This window comes from Mustela nivalis, assembly GCF_964662115.1.
Source record: "Mustela nivalis genome assembly, chromosome: 3".
Lineage (NCBI taxonomy): Eukaryota > Metazoa > Chordata > Mammalia > Carnivora > Mustelidae > Mustela > Mustela nivalis.
The window spans coordinates 41,405,522-41,419,294 of NC_139022.1; positions in this window are offsets into that span (position 1 = coordinate 41,405,522).

The window sequence follows — 13,773 nt, forward strand, 5'->3', positions numbered from 1 at the left end:
CAGAGACCTGGCAGGCCAGAAAGAGCTGGCATGATATTTTCAGAGCACTAAACGAGAAAAACATGCAGCCAAGAATACTATATCCAGCTAGGCTATCATTGAAAATAGAAGGAGAGATTAAAAGCTTCCAGGACAAACAAAAACTAAAAGAATTTGCAAACACCAAACCAGCTCTACAGGAAATATTGAAAGGGGTCTTCTAAGCAAAGAGAGAGCCTACAAGTGGTAGATCAGAAAGGAACAGAGACCATATACAGTAACAGTCACCTTACAGGCAATACAATGGCACTAAATTCATATCTCTCAATAGTTACCCTGAATGTGAATGGGCTAAATGCCCCTGTCAAAAGACACAGGGAATCAGAATGGATAAAAAAAGAAAACCCATCTATATGTTGCCTCCAAGAAACTCATTTTAAGCCAGAAGAGACCTCTAGATTTAAAGTGAGGGGGTGGAAAAGAAATTACCATGCTAATGGACATCAGAAGAAAGCAGGAGTGGCAATCCTTATATGAAATCAATTAGATTTTAAGCCAAAGACTATAATAAGAGATGAGGAAGGACACTATATCATACTCAAAGGGTCTGTCCAACAAGAAGATCTAACAATTTTAAATATCTATGCCCACAACGTGGGAGCAGACAACTATATAAACCAATCAATAACAAAATCAAAGAAACACATCAACAATAATACAATAATATTAAGGGAATATAACACTCCCCTCACTGAAATGGATAGATCAGCCAAGTAAATATCAGCATGGAAATAGAGACCTTAAACAAAACAATGGACCAGATGGACATCACAGATATATTCAGAACATTTTATCCCAAAGCAACAGGATACACATTCTTCTCTAGTACACACGGAACATTCTCCAGAATAGATCACATCCTCGGTCCTAAATCAGGACTCAATCAGTATCAAAAGATTGGGATCATTCCCTGCATATTTTCAGACCACAATGATCTAAAGCTAGAACTTAACCACAAAAGGGAGTTTGGAAAGAACCTAAATACATGGAGACTAAACAGCGTCCTTCTTAAAAAATGAATGGGTCAACCGGGAAATTAAAGAACAATTGAAAAAAATCATGGAAACAAATGATAATGAAAATACAACAGTTCAAAATCTGTAGGACACAACAAAGGCAGCCCTGAGAGGAAAATATATAGCGGTACAAGCCTTTCTCAAGAAACAATAAAGGTCTCAGGTACACAACTTAACCCTACACCTAATCAAGCTGGAGAAAGAACAAGAAAGAAACCCTAAGCCCAGCAGGGGAAGAGATATCATAAAGATCAGAGCAGAAATCAATGAAATAGAAACTAAAAAAACAATAGAACAAATCAACGAAACTAGGATCTGGTTCTTTGAAAGAATTAATAAAATTGATAAACCCCTGACCAGACTTATCAAAAAGAAAAGAGAAAGGACCCAAATAAATAAAATCATGAATGAAAGAGGAGAGATCACAACTAAAATCAAAGAAATACAAACTATTATAAGAACATACTATGAGCAAGTCTACGCCAACAAATTGGACAATCTGGAAGAAATGGATGTATACCTAGAGACATATAAACTACCACAACTGAACCAGGAAGAAATAGAAAGCCTGAACTGACCCATAACCAGTAAGGAGATTGAAACAGTCATCAAAAATCTCCAAACAAATAAAAGCCCAGGGCCAGATGGCTTCCCCAGGGGAATTCTACCAAACATGTAAAGAAGAAATGATTCTTAGTCTCCTGAAATTATTCCAAAAGTAGAAATGGAAGGAAAACTTCCAAACTCATTTTATGAGGCCAGCCTCACCTTGATCCACAAACCAGACAAGGATCCCATAAAAAAAGAGAGCTGTAGACCAATATCCTTGATGAACACAGATGCGAAAATTCTCACCAAAATACTAGCCAATAGGATTCAACAGTACATTAAAAGGATTATTCACCACAACCAAGTGGGATTTATTCCAGGGCTGCAAGGTTGGTTCAACATCCGCAAATCAGTCAATGTGATACAACACATCAATAAAAGAAAGAACAAGAACCATATGATATTCTCAACAGATGCTGAAAAAGCATTTGACAAAGTACAGCATCCCTTCCTGATCAAAACTCTACAAAGTGTAGGGATAGAGGGCACATATCTCAATATCATCAAAGCCATCTATGAAAAACCACTGCAAATATCATTCTCAATGGAGAAAAACTGAAAGCTTTTCCGCTAAGGTCAGGAACATGGCAGGGATATCCATTATCACCACTGCTATTCAACATAGTACTAGAGGTCCTAGCCTCAGCAATCAGACAACAAAAAGAAATTAAAGGCATCCAAATCGGCAAAGAAGAAGTCAAATTATCACTCTTCGCAGATGATATGATACTCTGTGTGGAAAACCCATAAGACTCCACTCCAAAACTGCTAGAACTTGTACAGGAATTCAGTAAAGTGTCAGGATATAAAATCAATGCACAGAAATCAGTTGCATTTCTCTATATCAACAACAAGACAAAAGAAAGAGAAATTAAGGTGTCCATCCCATTTACAATTGCACCCAAAACCATTAAGATACCTAGGAACAAACCTAAACAAAGAGGCACAGAATCTATACTCAGAAAACTATAAAGTACCCATGAAAGAAATTGAGGAAGACACAAAGAAATGGAAAAATGTTCCATGCTCCTGGATTGGAAGAATAAATATTGTGAAAATGTCTATGCTACCTAAAGCAATCTACACATTTAATGCAATTCCTATCAAAGTACCATCCATCTTTTTCAAAGAAATGTAACAAATAATTCTAAAATTTATATGGAACCATAAAACACCTAGAATAGCCATGGGATATTGAAAAAGAAAGCCAAAGTTGGTGGCATCACAATTCCGGACTTCAAGCTCTATTACAAAGCTGTCATCATCAAGACAGCATGGTACTGGCACAAAAACAGGCACATAGATCAATGGAACAGAATAGAGAGCCCAGAAATAGACCCTCAACTCTATGGTCAACTAATCTTTGACAAAGCAGGGAAGAATGTCCAATGGAAAAAAGACAGCCTCTTCAACAAATGGTGCTGGGCAAATTGGACAGCCACATGCAGAAAAATGAAATTGGACCATTTCCTTACACCACACATGAAAATAGACTCAAAATGGATGAAGGACCTCAATGTGAGAAAGGAATCCATCAAAATCCTTGAGGAGACCACAGGCAGCAACCTCTTCGACCTCAGCCGCAGCAACATCTTCCTAGGAACATCGCCAACGACAAGGGAAGCAAGGGTAAAAAATCTTGAGATTTCATCAAGATCAAAAGCTTTTGCACAGCAAAGGAAACAGTTAACAAAACCAAATGACAACTGACAGAATGGGAGAAGATATTTGCAAACGACATATCAGATAAAGGACTAGTGTCCAAAATCTATAACTTAGCAAACTCAACACCCAAAGAACAAATAATCCAATCAAGAAATGGGCAGAGGACATGAACAGACATTTCTGCAAAGAAGACATCCAGATGGCCAACAGACACATGAAAAAGTGCTCCATATCACTCGGCATCAGGGAAATACAAATCAAAACCACAATGAGATATCACCTTACACCAGTCAGAATGGCTAAAATCAACAAGTCAGGAAATGACAGATGCTGGCGAGGATGTGGATAAAGGGGAACCCTCCTACACTGTTGGTGGGAATCCATGATGGTGTAGCCACTCTGGAAAACAGCATGGAGTTTCCTCAAAATGTTGAAAATAGAACTATGTTTATAGCAGCAATGCCCACAATATCCAAACTATGGAAAGAACCTAGATGTCCATCAACAGATGAATGGATAAAGAAGATGTGGTATATATACACAATGGAATACTCTGCAACCATCAAAAGAAATGAAATCTTGCCATTTGCGACAACATGGATGGATCTAGAGTGTATCATGCTTAGCGAAATAAGTCAATCAGAGAAAGACAACTATCATATGATCTCCCTGATATGAGGAAGTGGTGATGCAACATGGGGGCTTAAGTGGGAGAAGAAGAATCAATGAAACAAGATGGAATTGGGAGGGAGACAAACCTTAAGTGACTCTTAATCTCAGAAAACAAACTGAGGTTTGCTGGGGGGAGGGGGTTTGGGAGAAGTGGGTGGGATTATGGACATTGGGGAGGGTATGTGCTTGGGTGAGTGCTGTGAAGTGTGTAAACCTGGTGATTCACAGACCTGTACCCCTGGGGATAAAAATATATGTTTATAAAAAATAAAAAATAAAATAAAAAAGATCATAGTTCTCGAGGAAGCTGAAAATTAAGAAGGAAAACCATTCTAAATATAAAAATAAAACCTAACAAAGAAAAGTTTGTTTAATTTATCAATTAAAGTAACTAACAGCTTTGAAGAACTAATTAAGAACAAAAATCTCCTGTATAATGAAAATTAAAATTCCATACGGAAACCAACTGTTCTAGAAGATTATATAAGGGAAACAAAACTGCACTTTAAGAATTAATGAACACCTATCAAGTATTACGTCAGCAGCAAGGATACTAATTTTGACGATGACAATGGGGTAGCTTGTTTTTTTTTTGTTTCAACCAAGAACAGAATTAATTTGCTAATTGAGAGCACTACATTATAAGGTGTTCTTTTTCTAGAAACTCATTTCCATTTCTCTGTTCCTATATTCAAGAGAATACACAAAACATATCTTAGTTCACTTCGAAAGATTCCTTAGTCAGAAGTCTAACTTCCCACAGGCTCAGAACTAAAGAAGTGATGAGATCGTCTCATCTGTATTAGAGAAAAATTTGAGACTATAAACTTTATACCCCACAGAGCTAGCAATAATTGCAACAGAGAGGTGGGGAAAATATTAGGAATCATGAAAAGAGTAATTCCTAATAGTTGAGTTCTCACTAATCACTGTCAGGAAGCCAGTGCTGATTAAAAGTGTTCAGAGGGCCATCAGAACCTGGCAGGCCAGAGGGCACTGATTTTCAATTCACAGCAGTATCACGTGAGCGTTTCATTTGAAAAGTTCATGACCCAGTCCTGAAGGAATATTTTACATATTTATTTGCCTTGAACTCAACCCAGCTTTTTTTTTTTTTTTCCCTAGTCAAAAACCTCCATGATTTCAGGACATCTTTCTCAAGAAAATATATTATCCTTTTAGTGTGACAATAAAGAAATCAACACTCTAGGTACATTCTACTTGGAGTATATTGAAATTGGAAATGGTGGTTAAGTCAAAAATATGTAATTAACCCTAGGTTCGATCCATATACTGCAAAAAATAATAATGTACTAAAGAAGGGCTATTCAAATCACAAATAGGAAAAATGATTAAGGAAAAATGATTAGCTCTCAATGAGATCTCGGGTATTTGAGTCAGAGCATCATCGACAATGTTTTAAAGCTGATGGAAAGACTCTAAGAAATTAAATTAGCCATTAGTAAACCAATGAATAAACCACCATGTAGATGATACAGTGAGATATAAGAAGGTAACATTCATTTGAGAATTAGCACTTAATGACAAATGATTTTTTTTTGCATTTTTAAAATTCAAAATAGAACCCAAAGTACCAATCCCAAACATAGTATCTTTAATTAAAACCTGGAAATTCAACACAAATAGTTACCACTGGAACTTTAAGTTAACATTCATTCAATTTTCAGCAGATCATGTAGCTGAAAATTCACTATCCTATACCTTACCTTCTTCCTCTATAAAATGGATAAAAGAATACATAACAAATAAGGTTGCAATGGGGATTAAGTGAGCCAATATATCCAAAGTAATTACTTCCATACCAAGTAAAGACTCAAATAATAATACATATCATTACTCCAATTTAAAAAAAAAAAAAAAACAACTCTGCCAATACTATACACTGGCTAGACTTGATTACTTTTCATACATTTTCCTTAGCCCTCTAGCATCCTTGAAAAATTCATTATCCCTGTTTTATAAAAAACAGGCACAGACAGATCCAATAGCTTAGAGAATTAGTAAGTAGAGAAATTCATATTAAAATTAATGTTTGGGGCACCTGGGTGGTTCAGTGGGTTAAGCCTCTGCCTTCGGCTCAGGGCATGATCTCAGGATCCTGGGACCAAGCCCAGCATCAGGCTCTCTGCTCAGCAGGGAGCCTGCTTTCCCCTCTCTCTACCTGCTTCTCTGCATGCTTGTGATCTCTGTCTGTCAAACAAATAAAATCTTTAAAATAAATAAATAAATAAATAAATAAATAAATAAATAAAATGAATTAACACAAAGCCCACTTAGCTTCAACTACACCAATGCTTCCCAAACTTCAGTGTAATAAAAAGCTTGGAAAGCCTGTCAAAAATAGTTGCTGGATGTGATCAACAGAGGATCTGATTGAGAAGACTAAGGGGATAGCCATGAATTTGCATTTATAACTAGCTTTCACATGATGTCCCTATTCGAAAGACCACATTTTGACTGAACCATACCATATAGTCTCTCAGAAAATTCAGGATAAATTGGTGGTAACTGCATCTCTCTTATAAGGCCCTTTTTAAAAACCTGTATATGGATATGTGAAAAGGCTAGATAATGCATCTGTATTCAATTTCATCATTTAAAAATCCAGGCTGAAGACTGGTTATAGGGAAAAATGTATTTCCCTTTATTAAATGGAGATCTGAATTTCCTCCCTTCAAAAGCAAAAACAAAAACACTTCAAAACAATCATGGTTTCCTAAATTTCCGAGTAAGCCAAATAACAGAATTTTCAGAGAATTCTCTGAACAGAATGATTCTATAAGCTGTATAGTTAGAACTGAAGAATTAATAAACTGTCTAAATGAGCACGATAAGAATTTTGCACTAACTATTGATTCATTTCTGTGCAGGCACTATTATATGGATGAAGATTTCAATTACCCTAATTTAAATACTTGGAGAAAAGGATTCAACAAACTTGCTGAGTAGTAGATATTATCTGTAAAAAAAAATACGTATCTAAATTTATCTTTGGTCAAAGAACCACTGGGAGGACCAATGAAGAGAAAGTATGCAATTAATTAAATAAACAATGGTTCTTTCTGTGAAATCTGAGACAGGTCATCATGTATTCATTCCTGACCACCTGAACTCTTTTGGTGATTGGAAATTCATCAGGCTGTGTATTAACTTCTATTTATTAAAAAGTTTTCTCATTTATTCTATGCACTTTGTCTGGGGTCCATACAAACTCCTTCTCCAATGTAGCTTGTAGCTCATCTACAAGGCTGAAATCCTAAGCAAACATTTGCATATCATTGGTAAGTACATCAGCCATCAACTCAGCAACTCAAAACAGGTCCATAACCATTGATTTACACCATGAATTCTGCCCTCTTGCAAAAACTCATTCCGCCTACTTGTGCCATTAGGAATTTTATAGCCTAAAAATTTGGTACCTCTTCAGTATATCAACCTTCTCATTACTTTGAAAGCAGCCATCTTCTTCTCCCCCAACTGACTGGTCTTCTCTTTCACACATTTAACGTTTCCAGTTGTCTCAGCATTCCAGTTTGATGTGCTTTCCAGACACGAATTTTTCTCTTCTCCAGGATCACTAAATATATACTTTGAGGTTTCTTAGTAACCACAGTATTTTTATGTAACTGAATTTATGTAATTAATTTTTTCTCAATGTAAATCATACCCAGTGTAAACTAAAATCCAGCTGATTGTCCCACCAGTATTTATAATAAGTGAAGATAGCACTACCATATGGTTTCACCTACATGTGAAATAGATAGCATGGAGGACATTAGGAGAGGGGAGGGAAAATGAAGGGGGGGCAGATCTCAGAGGGGGAGAGGATCCATGAGAGACTATGGAATCTGGGAAACAGAGAGTTTTAGAGGGGAGGACTGTCTGGGGATGGGTTAGCCCAGGGATGGGTTAGCCCAGTGATGTGTGTTAAGGAGGGCATGTATTACATGAAGCACTGGGTGTGTTACACACAAACAATGAATCATGCAACAGTACATCAAAAACTAATGGTGCAAAAAAAAAAAATGATGTACTGTATGGTGACTAACATGACATAATAAAAGTAAATTAAATTAAGTAAAACAAAAGGTAAAATTTTGTGTATTCCCTAACATTAGCACTGCTTTCTTTGGCCTAATACTTAATTTCATGGCAGGGGTGGGAAGGAAGTCTTTCAACCATTCCAAAAATATTTTGCATTTTTCACTTGCTCTGTGTCAATGTACTTAAATGCATTTCAAAATTAGTCATACACCTACACAAAATAGAAAAGTATACATTAATTGATACACACAGGAGTCTTCTATTGTTCTTGATGGCAAAATATTTAAAAACCTTTCCTTCTAACTTGAAAGAACTTTCCAGGCAACCTGCAGCAGCAATTTTTAAATCATCTTGCTTCTAACCTACACATTGTGCTATGAGGTTAAGTACAACAGACACAAAGAAAGTGAAAATACAGGATGCCCCAGGGATGATATTGATGATAATGGTTGTAAGAACAGACACAAATAAAGGTAAAAAGGACTCTGAGAACAGAGAGGATAGAAAATACCCAAGTGAACTACAAATTGTCCTGTTTTTAGGGATAGTGATTATAGCCCACGGCCATTTAGGGAATTATGTGTAAGACATTTATTATTTCTAATGTTATTTAAAGGCACTAAAAGTTGGTCTGACTAAGACAAAACAAAAACAAAAACAAACAAACAAACAAACAAATAAATAAATAAAAACATATTTAGGTTAACAATCAATAAGGATTACCCATAAATTTCCCAGCTTATTCATCTATTGCTCACTTGGCTAAGGCTCAAAGGAACCCTAAATACAAATGAATTTTAATGAGGAAAATGAAAGAGCAAAACAGTAAACGTTTGATGATGGATCAAACTGAGAATTTTGCTCTGGATTTGACACCTTTGTAAGATCCATAATAATACTAATCATAATATTACTAAATATAGCACATTTACTGAGGACTCATACTGTGACAATGTGCTTAGTATAGAAAGTCAATTACCTCATTTACAACTTGGAGCTATTAGTTAGGTCAGGGGTTGCCAAACTGGATCCTAGGGCCAAATCTGACCTACCATCTGTTTTTGTAAAAAAAAAAAAAAAAAAAGAAAGAAAGAAAAAAAAAGTCGTATTGGAATGCAGTCATATTCATTTACATATAGCATCTCTGACTGCTTTCACCCTACAAAGGCAGAGTCGGGTCGTTGTATCAGATCATGTATTCAGCAAAGCCTAAAATATTTGTTTATTTAGCCTGTGACAGGAAAAGTCTGCCAACTCCTGAAATAGATGCTATCAATTTTACTTTTATTTTCAGTTGAAAAAACTAAGGTATCCAGTCTATTGCGATTGACCGGATTATATTCTATGATTGTCCTTGACTGACAATAAACAGTTCATGATCCAAGTTACAAACATATACCAAAATTACCTTCTCAATGAGAAAGAAGATGTGTAGCTCTTCCTTCTATGCCCCACATCCTGCAGCCAACAGTGAAGTCACAATATGTGAATTTTAGAAAGCTTAAATTAATGGATGAAATTTGGATTTTGAAACATATTAATTCAATCTGAAGAACGGGAAAAATAAAGGGGACAGAGTACATTTATCTTACATATCTGATCCTCAGAAAGTTCTTCCCTGACAGCCTTCTCTGAAGAACTATGGCAATAAATTCTCAGCCCCTGTCTCTGCATCACCCTGGTTATTTAATTAATAGCACTTCCCACAAATGTTAGCTGTCCAGTTTGTCAACTTGTTGTGTATCTTCTCCAATTTAGATGTAAGTTTCATGAGAACAAGGATTGTATCTGTCTTGTCCATCATGGTATCTCCAATGCCTAGTACTGTTAGTGCTCAAGAATACTTGAAGAATGATAGGCAGAGAAAGAGATGGGGGAAGGATAAGAAAAGAGAATAAGTCATATTCTCAATAGATAAAGACTGGGATAAAAACTTTTGGGGCAAAGGAAAAAAATGAACATAGCAAAGAAAATGCTTGCTTTGCTCTTCTATTGTTTATTGCTATAGAGTAGATAATAGAATAGATAATGGAATAGATGATAGAAAGAAAGAAAAATAAGGTATCCTCAAAGAAAGACTACAGAAGGAATAATTTGTGAGAAGTATCATTCCTCTACATATCGATCAATTTCTTTCACCTACATGAGTCATTTACAAGCAAATTCTTGCATAAAACTATCTTACGATGTAAGGGAAAACAAGAAATAGGGTTCTAAACCTATAATTCTTGAATATTAGAATTTTAAGGGACAAATTTCCATTAAGAGCTAACTAAAATTCAACTACTAAATAGGGTTTTGGTCTAAAACTGAACAAGAGTAAAATGGTTCAATGAGTCATGAAATTTTATGAAACTGATAAAAATACTCTATCTAAATAGTAGTCCTTGAATCCAAAATGATGCTATCTTGTTTTCAGAAATAATCCAGTTATCTTTGGACATCATCAAAAGTTGCAAGGACAACTTCTACATAGAAAAGTATTGAGAAATTTTTTAAGTGTTTTGAGATTAGAGTCTATGTATGCTACCCCCTGATGTCCTACCACTAACACGGTGCTAAGAATGTCCATCCATGGGGTGCCTGAGTGGCTCAGTGGGTTAAAGCCTCTGCCTGCTGCTCAGATCATGATCCCAGGGTCCTGGGAGGGAGCCATGCATCAGACTCTCTGCTCAGCAGGGAGTTTGCCTCCCCTCTCTCTCTGACTGCCTCTCTGCCTACTTGTGATCTCTGTCTGCCTAATAAATAAATAAATAATTTTAAAAAAAGACATCTGATTAAAAAAAAAAAAAGAATGTCCATCCATTCAGCAAATAAATGGGTAAGTATTTCTCAGTACTACTACTCTGTAGCCCATGCCTCCTTCTAGGGTATCCCCCTCTCATGGGGAAGGCAGGTAAGCAAACATGCTATTTCTTTAACGCAAGAAGCATACAGATATAATCTCAGAGTGTTAAGAGAGGAAGAACTAAATAAACAAGGCCGTGAATGAAGATCACACAACCCACAACAAGCAAAGTCTATTCAATTTGCTACAGCAAGGGGTCAGCCACCACCACTCATGTTTGGCAGAGAATCAAAGGCAGGCATACCAAATAGTTTTCTAGTGGAGAAGAAGGGAAGGCTTCAGGTACGCCATTACTGGAGGCTACTGGCATGGGGCAGTTGTAGAAGGGCTAACTATGTGATTGGTTAGGGGTTATATATTAGGCTTTCTCCAGTTGCCCCTAAGAAGCAAGGGCAAAAATAAGGAAAGCCGTCAGTTACTGGTCACCTGTAGTGACTGCTGCTATGCTGACTCTGTGGGTCATTTTTATTTTTATATATGGTGTAGCCTTTGCTATTTGTGTACTCAATCTCTCAAATTCATTTTGATGGTGACAAAGAATTTAATTAACAAGTTACACTCCCATTCCAAACAATTTGTACCCCAATTTCCTTCTTATCTTACAAAGTAAATGTATCTTATATTTTTAAAGCTTCATATAAAAAGAGTTATTTGTTAGTGAAAGCTTGTTTGATTTCCAAAAAGACGAGAGTTATAATACAGAAAGATCAGTGTTACTGCAGAGAAAATTATAAATCAATAGAGCGGACAATTCAGAAGCATATAATAAAATTATTTTTTAATTTTAATTAAAATTATATATATATAATTATATATATACTTATATATTATTATATATATAATTATTTTTTAATTTTAATTTTTAAATTAAATTTTGATTTAATTTTAATTTAATGAACCTGACACCTCAACTCATAATAGTTATACTAGCATATTAAATGATAACATCTTAAATTAAAAAAGATGTTTATAGTTAACAAAGTAGGATGCTCCACCATCATCTAACAGTCATAGTCTCATATATCCTCCTTGTTCCTATAATTTCCTCCTGGAAAAACTGTGTTTTAGGTGCACAAGTCTACATTTGTTTTTTATCTTCATTTATCTTAATTCTCAAAGAAACAAGGGTTTACAAAAAAAAAAAAAAAGAAGAAGAAGAAGAAGAAGAATAAAAGCACAACAAAAGCCTAGTCAACTACCTAAAAACTACTTGAGTCCAGATGGTCTAACACATAGGGGTGTGGGGAAAAATAGTTATATGTACCACACATCCTGTTACTTGCCTAAAGAATACTTAAAATAGCAGATATTTTGCATTTTTGTTATTGAAGATGTTGCTGAAGGCTGATTTACAAGTGACAAAAATAACGCTCAAATATACTCATAGTGTGCCTTTATGCATGTATCTTCCTCACCACATATATTTTCTTTCTACTGCTCGTGTTTTAAAATGTAAAACACAATTTAATATAAATTCAATGGATCATATTCAATACAGTTTCCCAATTTTATTTATGAATCGTGCCAGTTTTTGCTGTCTTGCCTCAAATAGACTCCAGGAAATGTGTGACTTGCCACAGCTCAAGAACTTAAGTAAAAGCAAATGTGGTCTCTGATGCAAAGTCATACACTTCTCAAGTTATTATAAATTCAGAAGAAAATGATTAGTTCTGCTATTGAACAAAATATACCAGCTCATATTCAATGATCTGGGTTTCTCTATGGAATCACTTTAGGATTGCTATAGCGGGGGCTCTTAGCACTGACTATGTCATAACTACAAACCTTCATCTACCTCTAATTATCTCATATCTTCATAGTTCTCCAAAACAAGGATTGTTAACTTCAAGTTCACACATATCCTTGAAGGAGTCCATAAACCCTGAAATTTTATAGGAGGGCATATTATTTTCTTTCTTGGAGAAAGGATGCCCAACTATAATTAGATTTAATAATGTATCAGTGACATCCAGTTGGTTGAGGTATTGGGATATATCGAAATCATAATGAAGCTTATCACATAAACAAAAAGTTTTGGGATTTACACTAGATAACCAACCTATTAAAAAATGGCTTTAGTGGTTTTTGAGGATGTCACTAAGAGGTCTCCTCATACATCTGGTGGTGACATTTCTTCTCTTCTCTCTCTGTACATTTCTTTGAGATTTAGAGACACTGGTCATTTCAAATAATATTCTATTACCATACTGAATGTTAAATCTACCAAAATATTTTGTCTTTAGTGTTAACATAATTTTACATTTATCTTGTGTTTTAATTTGATATTTTTCAATTTTAAACAAAGTCATAGATTATTTTCATCTATTTATTCTTCCATTCTTTTACTCTATCACTAGTACACAGGCAGGGTTCTTTGTTTCCAACAACAGAATCCCTTCTAAGAAGAAATAGATTTATTAAGGGTATTAGGTAGCTTAAAGAATTTCTATCTCAGTCAAGGAACCAAATTTGGATGCTAGACAGAAGGAAAACTGCAATCAGAACAGAACTTCATATTGTTATAGTGAAAACACTACTATGGTTTTGCTAACCACTTAATATGCTATGGATCAAATATCTGACAATTACAACAAACTTGAAACAGATTTTCAGCCACGTGCTCTTCCAGACCTACTCTCAGCCCTTTTCCACTTTGCTCTCTGTCTCAAGAGGCTGGTCTACCAAATTCCATTAACAAGCCAAAGACCCATATGGATTCTTCCTGGATGGACCAGAGCAGATACCAGAAGACTGGAGAGAAAAAGAGCGAGTTTATGACATTTATTCATTTGGGTCCCTCCCTCTTCACGTACGTTGCCTCAGGATGGCTGTTTTCCTCTAGACAACTTGCACTGCACA